At 42.6% G+C, this 10,896-nt stretch overlaps 1 long non-coding RNA gene across 1 annotated transcript in view; it reads right to left on the bottom strand.

The window, feature by feature from the left end:
• Positions 1–2,642: 2,642 nt before the first annotated feature.
• The window catches only part of LOC115084823, a 40,669-nt gene continuing 32,415 nt past the window's right edge, over positions 2,643–10,896 (bottom strand). The window contains exons 2-3 of the long non-coding RNA XR_003854653.1: positions 4,349–4,442; positions 2,643–3,916 (exon numbers count right to left, since the gene is read on the bottom strand). This is a non-coding gene — a long non-coding RNA (uncharacterized LOC115084823). The remainder of the gene's footprint in view (positions 3,917–4,348; positions 4,443–10,896) is intronic.

The raw sequence follows: 10,896 nt of genomic DNA, 5'->3' as shown, positions 1-10,896 counted from the left end.
GGCAATATGAGCAATATATGTAAAATCCCCATTTCTGATAACATAGAAACATAGAAATGACTGCAGAAGAAGACCAAACGGCCCATCCAGTCTGCCCAGCAAGCTTCGCACTTTTTTTTTTCTCATACTTATCTGTTACTCTTGGCTCTTAGTAACCTTTTGGTTCTATTTCCCTTCCACCCCCACCATTAATGTAGAGAGTGGTGTTGGAACTGCATCTAAGTGAAATATCTAGCTTAATTAGTTAGGGGTAGTAACCGCCGCAATAAGCAAGCTACACCCATGCTTATTTGTTTACCCAGACTATGTAATTCAGTCCTTGTTGGTTGTTGTCTGTATATAGATCCACTTTTCTTCATTCCCCCTGATGTTGAAGCAGAGAGTTATGCTGGATATGCATTGAAAGTGAAGTATCAGACTTTCTCCCCTGCCATTGAAGCAGAGAGCTATGCTGGATATGCGTGAAGTATCAGTCTTTCTCCCCTGCTGTTGAAGCAGAGAGCTATGCTGTTGAAAGTGAAGTATCAGGCTTATTTGGTTTGGGGTAGTAACCGCCGTAACAAGCAAGATACTCCCCGCTTTTTTGTGAATGTAAATCCTTTTTTCCACATTTCCTCTTACAGTTGAGGCTTAGAGCAATGTTGGAGTCTTAGAGCAATGATGGAGTCGCATTAACCGTGTGTATGTTTATTGAATAAGGGCATTATCTCCAGGCAGTATCCATCATTCCCGCGAGCCACCCACTCTTCATTCACGTCCTCTAGACTTTATGGATCCACAGTTTTTATCCCACGCCCCTTTGAAGTCCTTCACAGTTCTGGTCTTCACCACTTCCTCCAGAAGGGCATTCCAGGCATCCACAACCCTCTCCATGAAGAAATACTTCCTGACATTGGTTCTGAGTCTTCCTCCCTGGAGTTTTAACTTGTGACCCCTGGTTCTGCTGATTTTTTTCCGACTGAAAAGGTTTGTCATTGTCTTTGGATCATTAAAACCTTGCAAGAATCTGAAAGTCTGTATCATATTACCCCTGCTCCTCCTTTCCTCCAGGTTTTCCCTGCAACTACTCTATGTCTGAAGGGTTGCCGTGGAGACCTTGCCAGCCTGGAGGAAAGCTTGTGGTGGTGACAGAGAAACTGCAAGGTGATTTGCCAGGGTTGTAGTGAGACCAGCCCTCCTCCCCCCATAGGATTTTGAGGGCCACTATAACCGGTTTCAAAAACATCAAAATAAAACTAGCCACCAACAGGGGGAAGATCTCTGCTACAGGAGGGGGCTGATATGACTTGCTGTTGTATAAACATAAAAAATACACACATAGTTTCAGTGTCGCACGCACATTTACCTGTGCGAAAAAGAGGCAGTCTAGGGGTGTTCTGAGGCAGGGCTAAGAGTTATGCACGAACATTACTATTTTCTAAGAGACTGTTAGATCTGCTTGGCTTACAATCACAAGAGAACGTGCTTCTTCTGTAACAGCTCTTACCTACTGGAAAACCTTACCAAATGAATTAAGGCTTTGTCAGAGCATTACGTTTTTTAGGTAATCTTAAGGTATCCTGACAGTGGCTTTCAGTCTGTAGATTAGTCTTTCTATTGAGTCCCTGATGCACAAATTATTGTTCTCCTGCTGAATATTTTTGTATGATGGGAGTTGATATGAACTGCGGTTGTCTGTTTATATTGGCAAGTTCAGTTTGTTTCTGCATATTGTATATTATTTTGTATGAGTGTATCATTGTATATCACTTGGACTTCTAATGGTAAGCAATTAATACATTTTAATAAATGAAATGAAATAAACTTATCTTGCACAATTAATATCAGACTCATCTGTAGTCTGTTACTGGTTGGGTGGGGAGTGTGGGTGAACTAGTGGGAGGTCACAGTGAAGAACTAGAAGGGTCTTGATGACCTGGAGAAAGGCTGGGTGAACTGGTGGTTTTAATTACGCATGCATGTTTTAAAATATCCTGACTTTCGCGTGCAAATCAGGGTTTTACGCAGCAAGTTATATTTATTTTGTGCATAAAATATACACGCAAATATTTATAAAATAGGGAGGAAAAATACCTGCTTTCAATGCATTGCAAGTATTCACACATAACCAAACATAAGCGTATGCTGGGAGTAGACATATGCGTATTTTATAATCTGCTTATACGTGATATGCGCAGGTTATAAAATACTGAAGTATAGCTCAGTGTAGCCATATGCAGATGAATATGGGGCCATGTGCAGTTGTTTGAAAGTTACCCTCCTTCCCGTCAGAATCTTTATGACGTTCCTATTTTCCTCCAAGGATCTTGATGTATCCCTTGCTGATAGGAAGGGAAGGTTTAGTTTAGTTTATGATTGTAACCTCCCCTCCCCATCCCCGACTGGGTACATAAAATGATGGAATGGAACTTCCCTTTTGTGCAGTGGTTGTCTCCTCCAAATTTATTTTGTGAGTTCTTCAAAATGGTCATGCAGATGAGGACGTAGACTTTGATGATGACAGCATGATTTAACACAACTCTATTTCACTTGTTCTGTTAGGACAGGGAGAAAACCCGCTCACTCCACTCATGATCTCTGACTCCATCCATAGGAACTGGTTAGCATAATAATGGAGACTGACGCTTTGTATCAAATTCCAAACCAACAGCAGCTTTATTTTCTGGAAAACTATGTACATGGATGAGAAGGTGTTACAACATCATTACTGAACAAATCAGAAAATCATGGCTTCCATAAGAGTAAATATTACCACTATTGATGACCAGATGGATCACCCTGTTATCCTCTCCATTATCTTTTCTCTCTCTCAGCCCTAAGGAAGGGCTGGGTTGTTCAAGCCTACCCATATCAAAACTCTCATTCAATAGGCATCAAATACAAAATCGCATTTCCCATTGAATTATTCAATCCTCACGTGGTCTTGGACCTTTTCCCCCAGTCTCCATAATCACCATCTTTTTAGTGCAGGTTTCCCTTGACACTACGCATCAAAGACACCTTGGGCATACCTTCACATGAAATCACCCCGCTCGTGCTCCTACTCTGCACCTCTCTTGGGTAGTTCTCAAGAGGAGGAAAAACAGCACTCCACTCTCAGACCTCGGGCCTCTCCATTTTACTACCCTAGTAAGCTCCTTGGGTGGAGGAAGAAACTGCTCCTTTCTCTCTTTGCTGATTACCAGACCTCCACACATCAAAGGACACCCCAGGACATTCCCAATTTTGTGAACTCACCCTAGTCCTGCACTTCTTCTCCTTGCTGCATGATAGTTTCCCGGGGGGGGGGGAGATCCCACTTCTGGCCCACCGTCTTCTGCTTCTCTGCCCTGGTTCAAGAGGCAGACTCCTCTTCACTTCTTCTTGGCCTCGGGCCTCCCTCCTTGAGGGGAAGAGCCCCTGCAGGTTCCCACTCCCTTTGGAGGGTCCCTGGGCCTCTGTCTGTAGGCTGCCTACTCCAGTAGATCACATAGCTGGAGGGCCCTAATCACCATCCTATACTGGCAAGGGCAGGGGGGAAAGGGCAAAACGCCACCAAAACTCCTCCCCTTTATACTTCCCACTTCTCTTTCAGCAACCAATTATAAAAACCCAAACCTTAGCTTCCTAAATTATGTTGTCAATTGTCTTATATTGCCCACGCATACAACGTATCATCCCATGGTCTTTTAGTGGTACTGCAATAAATGAAAGATTTAACATCTTTTCCTAAACTTGCCAACCATGATAGTTTCCCTAGGTATCCCCCACCCAGAGTCTTCTGTACGACCCCAGCCTCACAAAAAATGTAGAAGTAATTGAGGGTGTCCCTATATTAGAAGTCTTCATTTATCGCAATTTCACTTTACATATCAAAGTGGTGCCTTACGCGGTGCTTCAGAGCAGTATTAAGTGTTCACACAGGCCTTTGCTCCATCTGTAAAGCAGAAGACAAAAAAAAAAAAAGAGAGAGAAAAATACATCAGCAAATATGTAACACTTAAAACATTTTTTGTCTGTTGAGAACATCCTGCAGAGAAGTAAAGGGTGGGTGAGTGAAGGGCTCAGGTTAAATGGAAATTGCATTGATGGTTTTTCTTGTAAGTGTGATGCATGGCAGAGTTCGCTATGCATTATGCTATCTATTAAACCTTGCAATAAAAAGATTGGAACTTGAAACATTTTTTGTAGCACTCACCTTTCCTTGCTAAGCCACATGAATTAACCCCTATCTCTCAGCCCAATAATTACAACAACATATATTCTCTAAATATCTGTAGTAGTACTTGGCTGGTGCTGGGAAATATAAATTAACATAATAATTTCTGGCAGATAAATACCAATTGATCCTTCCACTCTGTCCACTTACTCTTTTCCACACCGCCAAGGATCTGAATATTTGTAGGCCATTTCTCCTTATCCAAGTCAATTTTTGTTGTCTGTTTCTTGGGTTTTCTACCTTTCTGGGTAAATGAGCATACAAATACAAATATTTAATCCAACACTCAGCAGCCACTTCCCAATGTCTTACTGCTAAACTTTGTAATAATCTGATCAGCTACCAAAACTATCAAGGCTATTGCCCAAATATTTGCATTAAATTATTTGCCTTTCCAAACCCAAGCTCATGGCAAATTACAAGTCACGTATAATAAGCTGCTTGGGTCCCCTTGGACTTGCTGGGCAAACCTGGCTACTATCAACTTGCTGGTATCAACACAGTTGGTTTCTGGGGATTCGAGCTTGCTAGTTCAAACCTGGCAACCCTATGACCTATGGTGTCATTAGGTAATACTTCCTTTATCTGTTCTTTATTTTTTTCTTATCTCCTCTCCCCTAGTGTCTGTTCTCAAGGGAATGAAGGGTGAGTTGCTTGCAGAACTGCATCTTTATCTTTGCCAAGCTTGCTTGGTAGGAATGTGCATTTGTTTTAAATGAATGCAGAAAATGCAACGAATGAGGCCATTTTGAAAATGGCCTCCTACGAAAATACCCCAGCATTTTTGGGTATTTTTGTATTTGTGGGTTAAAAAAGAACAAAAAAGGCATCTTGCAGCTCTCAACCTCCCTCCTGCCCCGCCACAATTTATCCTGGAGTACAGGACTGCCTGGCTAGGTCTCCTCGGGCCTATCAGAGGCTTCCCTGGATCTCTCCAATCTCCACTCACAACCCAGAAAAGTAACTAAGCTGGGACCCAGGCTTACCCAGCAGAGACACCCAGACCCAACTGGAGCCTCCCTGGGACCTTCCCACCCCCCATTCAAACTTGCCAGGGCCAGGTAGCTCCCAGGCTGGCTCCAACTTATCCCCAGTCCCAGGTCCTTCTCTAATCTTAACAGGCAGGAGTGAAAGTTGTTCACTCCCACCCTGGGTCTAGAATTTAAAAAAAATGGTGCCATCTGCCTGGAAGATGGCACTGAAGAGATGTAACTTTGGTGCCTTCCTCTGGGGCAGCCAGAACCATTTTGAATTAACCTTTGCAGACGTCTTGCAGAAATCATTGCAGGGATAAGCATGCATGTAATGGCTTCAAGAATAATGTTTTCCTCTAAGTATAAGGTGAAGTCTTTGGGAGCATCAATCCAATGTGTTGTATTTATTTGTGATATCGACTTGAATAAAAATAGAGGAGCAATTTCTGTTTTCCATGCAGCTTGCAGATCTGTGACCCTGCAAGCTCATTTTCACAGGGAAACTCCTCACAAACCTTTCTTTTGAAACGTAGGCTGGCACGCTTACATAAGGCCTGATATTCAAAAGTATTTATTCGTTTAAAACTGGGTTTTACATGTGTAAATGCACTATACCCATGTAAGTGGGCTTTTGAAAATTGCTATAATATATGCCATTGAATCGGCCAAAGGTTTTACCCGTGTTAAGTACACTTTACGCAGGTAAATGGTTTTTGAAAATTGCTACAATAGTATGTTACATTTGCATGCGGAATTCCTTTGAAAGTTCACTTGTATGGGTATAAATGTACCATATATCTTGCACCTGCTGTGTAGCAGAAGCAAAATATGCATCAGAAAATACTTGTAGTAATTTAAAATTTAAAAAATTACCAAGGGCAATATTCAGCCACTGTCCAGTTGAGCAGGTTAGCCAAATAAATGCATAATGTAATGTGTGGGTACTTGCCAGGTACTCATGACCTGGATTGGCCACTGTTGGAAACAGGATGCTGGGCTTGACGGATCCTTGATCTGACCCAATATGGCAAGTCTTATGTTCTTATAGCTAGCCTGGCCAAGATATTCAGTAGTGTGATTGCACCGCTGAATATATTCAGTTGTTTTATAAGTTTATTCAGCTACCTATAGAACAGCCAAATAGCTGTCCTAGACTTATCCAGCTAACTGAAGCCTAGAGCCACTAAGCCGTTATGTATTTTTGCGGAAGGGATCCCTCTATTGTGGGGGAGTGTTGCTTTATGGCATGTTCTTTTGTCTAGGCGGCCAAACACTGTGGGACAAAAGAAAACAGTGAATGGCTCATTAATGTGATGGCAGCCCCAACCTCAAGGGACCGCCATGGCCTTAAAGGGCCACTCAAAAAAAAAAAAGTTCCCTGGCCACATGGGGAGATTGAGCTGGGGGTCAGTGCTGATCCCCAGCTCAACCCGAGGCTGCCACTTGAGGTGGCCCTAATTCCCCAAAAGTGGCCCAAAGGTGAAATCAAGATGTCATTGCCCTTGCCTTCCCCTTCCATCAAAGGTGACGTTACAAAAATTCAGTGGTCTGGATCCTGGGATCCTTTGCCCACCAAGGCACCCCCTCCCCCCCCCCCCAATCACCAACATGAAAAAGTAGGCTCCAGGCCCCGGCCTCCTCCCTGTCCCCCAATGCAACCTCCCAAAGACCAAAATGAAAAAGTAGGCTTCAGGCTCTGGCCTCTCCCCCACCTCCTCAAAAACAGAGGGTCCCAGGCACCGGCTAGGCTACCCCTTCTGGCAACTGACCCCTCTCCCACACCCCCAAACCTTAAAATCAAGTTGCAGATCCCGTTTTGGGGCCAAGGCACACCCTCATACCTGGCCCGGTCGGTGCCATTTTTCAAGGGGCAAGGTCCAGGGATAGGACTTACTAGCTGGCTAGAGTGTAGCTGGAGAAATGCCCAAATCTTCATTTAGCTGGATAACTTCTGAGTTTTCCAGCTAAATGTATGTGAATGTGGACCTCATTGCTATTTGTGCTTTGTCTACCACAAGTGGTTAAAGTGGATGACTTTCTTGCCAGTTTGAAGCAGTGGAGATTATGCAAGAAAACAGCTATTGCATGTCCTAAGTGACAATGGTTGGGGTTATGAACAGAGTCACCAGTGAAAGACAGTGATAAGCAACGCACACATGGGAAGATGGCAAGGCTTGTGCTTGCTGAGAGTTCACATGTGTTCTCCATAAAAGGTGATCATGGACAGGACAACATATGTTAGATCTGGAAAGTGAGGCTAAGGGTGGACAGCAAAAGTCGAGAATAGATGAAATCCTCCATACCCCATCATATCTTTATCAGCCTGGAGCAGGGAAAGACCGGGATGAAGTTTGTATGTGACTTCTGAGAAGCAAAAAGTAAATCCATCCCAGTGGATTTGGGTTGCAGAGCGTGAAACTCTATTTTTTTCTTCCTAAGGGGACAGCTAATAAGCTTCAGATTCCGGAGAATGTTGGAGGCTTCTATGGCAGAAGTCACTAAGGGTGTTTGGTGTTTCACTTAAAGACCACGATATGCCAGTGTTTAACATTCTAAATACAGAAATTTCCAATTCTTTAGATTTACAACTCTGATTCTAAAGTTTCATGTTACAGATAAAGTAGGCCATTGAAACAGCTTTAGATGGGTAAAAACTCTCCCAAATAGTCTGCTCCCATTCTATAACAATTTCTCCACAATTCGCTCTGGTAGTGATCTGCACTCCCACAGTGGGCCCATGGCTGCAGAGCCCACAGGAAGTACTGCCTTGATACTGTCATTGTTGAAGGAAGAAATTGTGACTCAATGTCACTGTGTTCCCTGGCTAGCAGATTGAGAGAAACTCTTAAAGAAGAATCATTGGACGCTATAGAGAAAAAAAAATGCATGCATGCTAATTATCTATGAAAGGAGAGGCCAAGGGGGTCAACCCACAAGAAGCAAAAGTGTGAAAACGATGGATCCAAGACTGTTAAAGCTCCCTTAGTCCAACATTGTATTTATTTATTTATTTATTTATAGATTTTTTTTTGCGATAGGGCACCCTTTTTAGTGATCTTAGATTTTCGGTCCTGGACAAACCATGTTGTGATCCACAGGGAGGGCCTTATGACTTATATTGCTATATAAGGAACAGTTTTGGATCTATCGTTTTCACACTATGGCTCCTTATGGGCTGAACACGGTTGCTGATTTTGCAATGTTTTTATAGGATTTATAAAATCACATAGAGGATTAGGAATTATAAGATCGATTTTTTATTTACACTGAATGGCAATTGGTTGTTTGTGTTAGGAGAGGTACTTCTGGGCTTTTAAATTTACAGACACTTTTAGAATTGCTGTAAAAAGTTGGCGTTCGTAAGAGAAGTAAGTGAGGGTAAGTGATAGGCATGACAGAGTCCATATTCAGCCGCTAGGTGGCTCACCAAGTTAGCTGGATACACTTACCTGGCTAACTTAGCCGGGATATTCAGCGGTGCGACAGTGCCGCTGAATATACCTGGCTAGCTTAAAGTTAGCTGGATAAGTTTAACCAGCTAACTTTAGGAAAGCGCTGTGGCCTGACCAGATTTATCTGGATAAGTTATCCGGCTAACAGTGCTGGTGGAAGGGTGTCCAGCCACCCTAGGCGGTGATATCATCATGTGATCTTTCTCTCGCTCTCTCTCTCATCACACACGAGAAACTACCCCAGCTCCTCAAAGAAATACATACCCAAAAACGGAAAATGCCCTCCAGCTCCATGCCTCACCCATGCCACTTTTCATCTCATTTGTCCTTTCAAAAACTGTTGCCCTTACCAGCTATACTGCCGTCCCGCCCACTTCCGGCACCATAGGCCATCGCCTATCTCGCCTAATTCTTCCACCAGCCCCTGCCGGCTAACTGAATATCAGAGTTAGCCGGATAACTTATCTGGCTAACTCAACTCCTCCCCGATCCGCTCATTCCCCACCCCTGAGTTATCTAGCTAAAAGCTTAGCCAGATAAGTCACTTATCTGGCTAAGTGGTGTCCGCTGACCATTCTTTTTCACTGAGCGCATAGTTAAGTTCTAGAATTCATTGCCAGAGGATGTGGTTAGAGCAGTTAGTGTAACTGGGTTTAAAAAAGGTTTGGATAAGTTCCTAGAGGAAAAATCCATAAACTACTATTATGGTAATTAATAAGCAATAGTAGCTTGTGATGTATCTAATGTTTAGGTACTTGCCAGGTACTTGTGACTTGGATTGGCCACTGTTGGAAATAGGATACTGGGCTTGATGGATCCTTGGTCTGACCCAGTATGGCATGTTCTTAAGTTCTTATGTTCTTATATCTAGAAATTCAGCAACACCACTTAGCCAGATAAGTCCAACTTATATGGCTAAGTTGTTTTTGAATATCAGGCTCTACATGTTTTTATAGAGAGATGTCTGGCAATAATGCTGTTTTTCCTTTACAGTTACCCCCCTCCCCCCCTTAAGCAGACAGACATCTATCGAAACATTGCAGTCTTGGGGCAGACACTGGAATGTAACTTCAGTCGGAGCACTATTTCACACTGGTGGCCATGTTCAAGATTAAGATAAATTGTTTCCTTTTAGAAAGGTTTTTGTTAGAAGAGATTTAGATTTTCCATGGGATTTATTTGTTTAGTTTACATTTTTCAATAGAAAGAAAGTGTAAGGTGGTAGATGATTATATCTTAAGGCCGGTTATGAACCAGCTTATTACTGTATGATTTCTGATACCACTCTTAATATTGTCCCTTATTAATCATGAAAGCATGATTGAAAATCTGGATTCCTTTTTCATGATTTTGTATTTACAACTGTTTATAACCTTCTTTGAAAACACTATACCTAAACTGGAGCTGCGGAAGGACCGAATTCCTGTTGTGCTTGAACTGTATGTTTTCCAGTTCAATTGAGCTCAAAGGAGAATGAAAAAAAAAACCCCAAGGAAAGGACTATTTTTCTTTTTGTGTAGGTTTGTGTTTTCTTTATATATCTCTGGAAGGACATACTGTATTTTCCACAATGTTAAAGAGCCTAAGGACAAAGGAGGACTTTACTAGGAACCTGGTAAGGCAGGTACCAAAAGGAGATCATGCTTCCTGAAGTTCAAGAGTATGGACTCTAAGGAGGGAGGGGGTGGGGGGGGGGGGTGTTTAAACTTTGAAAATAGCAAAAAGAAGAAAATTTATAAAATACAAAGAAGTCCACATTCAGCCAGTATCCGACTAAGGGGTCATTTATGAAAGTGTTTTATGGAGTTTTTGCATGCGAAAACCGCCTTTAACACATGCGAAAATGACTTAACGCATATGAAAAGCATCATAACGCATGGTGTAATGCAAATTAGGAAAAGGGGAGGAGGTTTCTGGCCAAGTGGGCTGGCTTTGGAGAGAGAGAGAGAGAGACTAGCTATAAGGCCCTTTTCACTATGCCCCCCTCCCGCGCTACTCCTATCCTAAGACCCTAAGTCTTATCTTAGCCCAGCCTACATCAACCTGTACAGAAGTTTTACTTTTCCCCCTCCCTTCCCCCTCTTAATTATCATAATACCCCCGAAACACCTGTCCCTGCCCCTTCCTTTAGGCCTTTATGATTCTTATAGAATCTGCCACACCTCACGGAAATCTTATTTTTTTTACCCTCATAGTACTTCGATACCAAGTTAACTACAGATTATTTTAACTTGTATTACTCATTTGTTGATAGTTGATTTTTACTATGCAC

This window comes from Rhinatrema bivittatum, chromosome 2 (assembly GCF_901001135.1).
Source record: "Rhinatrema bivittatum chromosome 2, aRhiBiv1.1, whole genome shotgun sequence".
In the NCBI taxonomy this organism is placed as follows: domain Eukaryota; kingdom Metazoa; phylum Chordata; class Amphibia; order Gymnophiona; family Rhinatrematidae; genus Rhinatrema; species Rhinatrema bivittatum.
The sequence above is the reverse complement of the archived record's forward strand: the minus strand, read 5'-3'. Positions and strand labels throughout refer to the sequence as shown.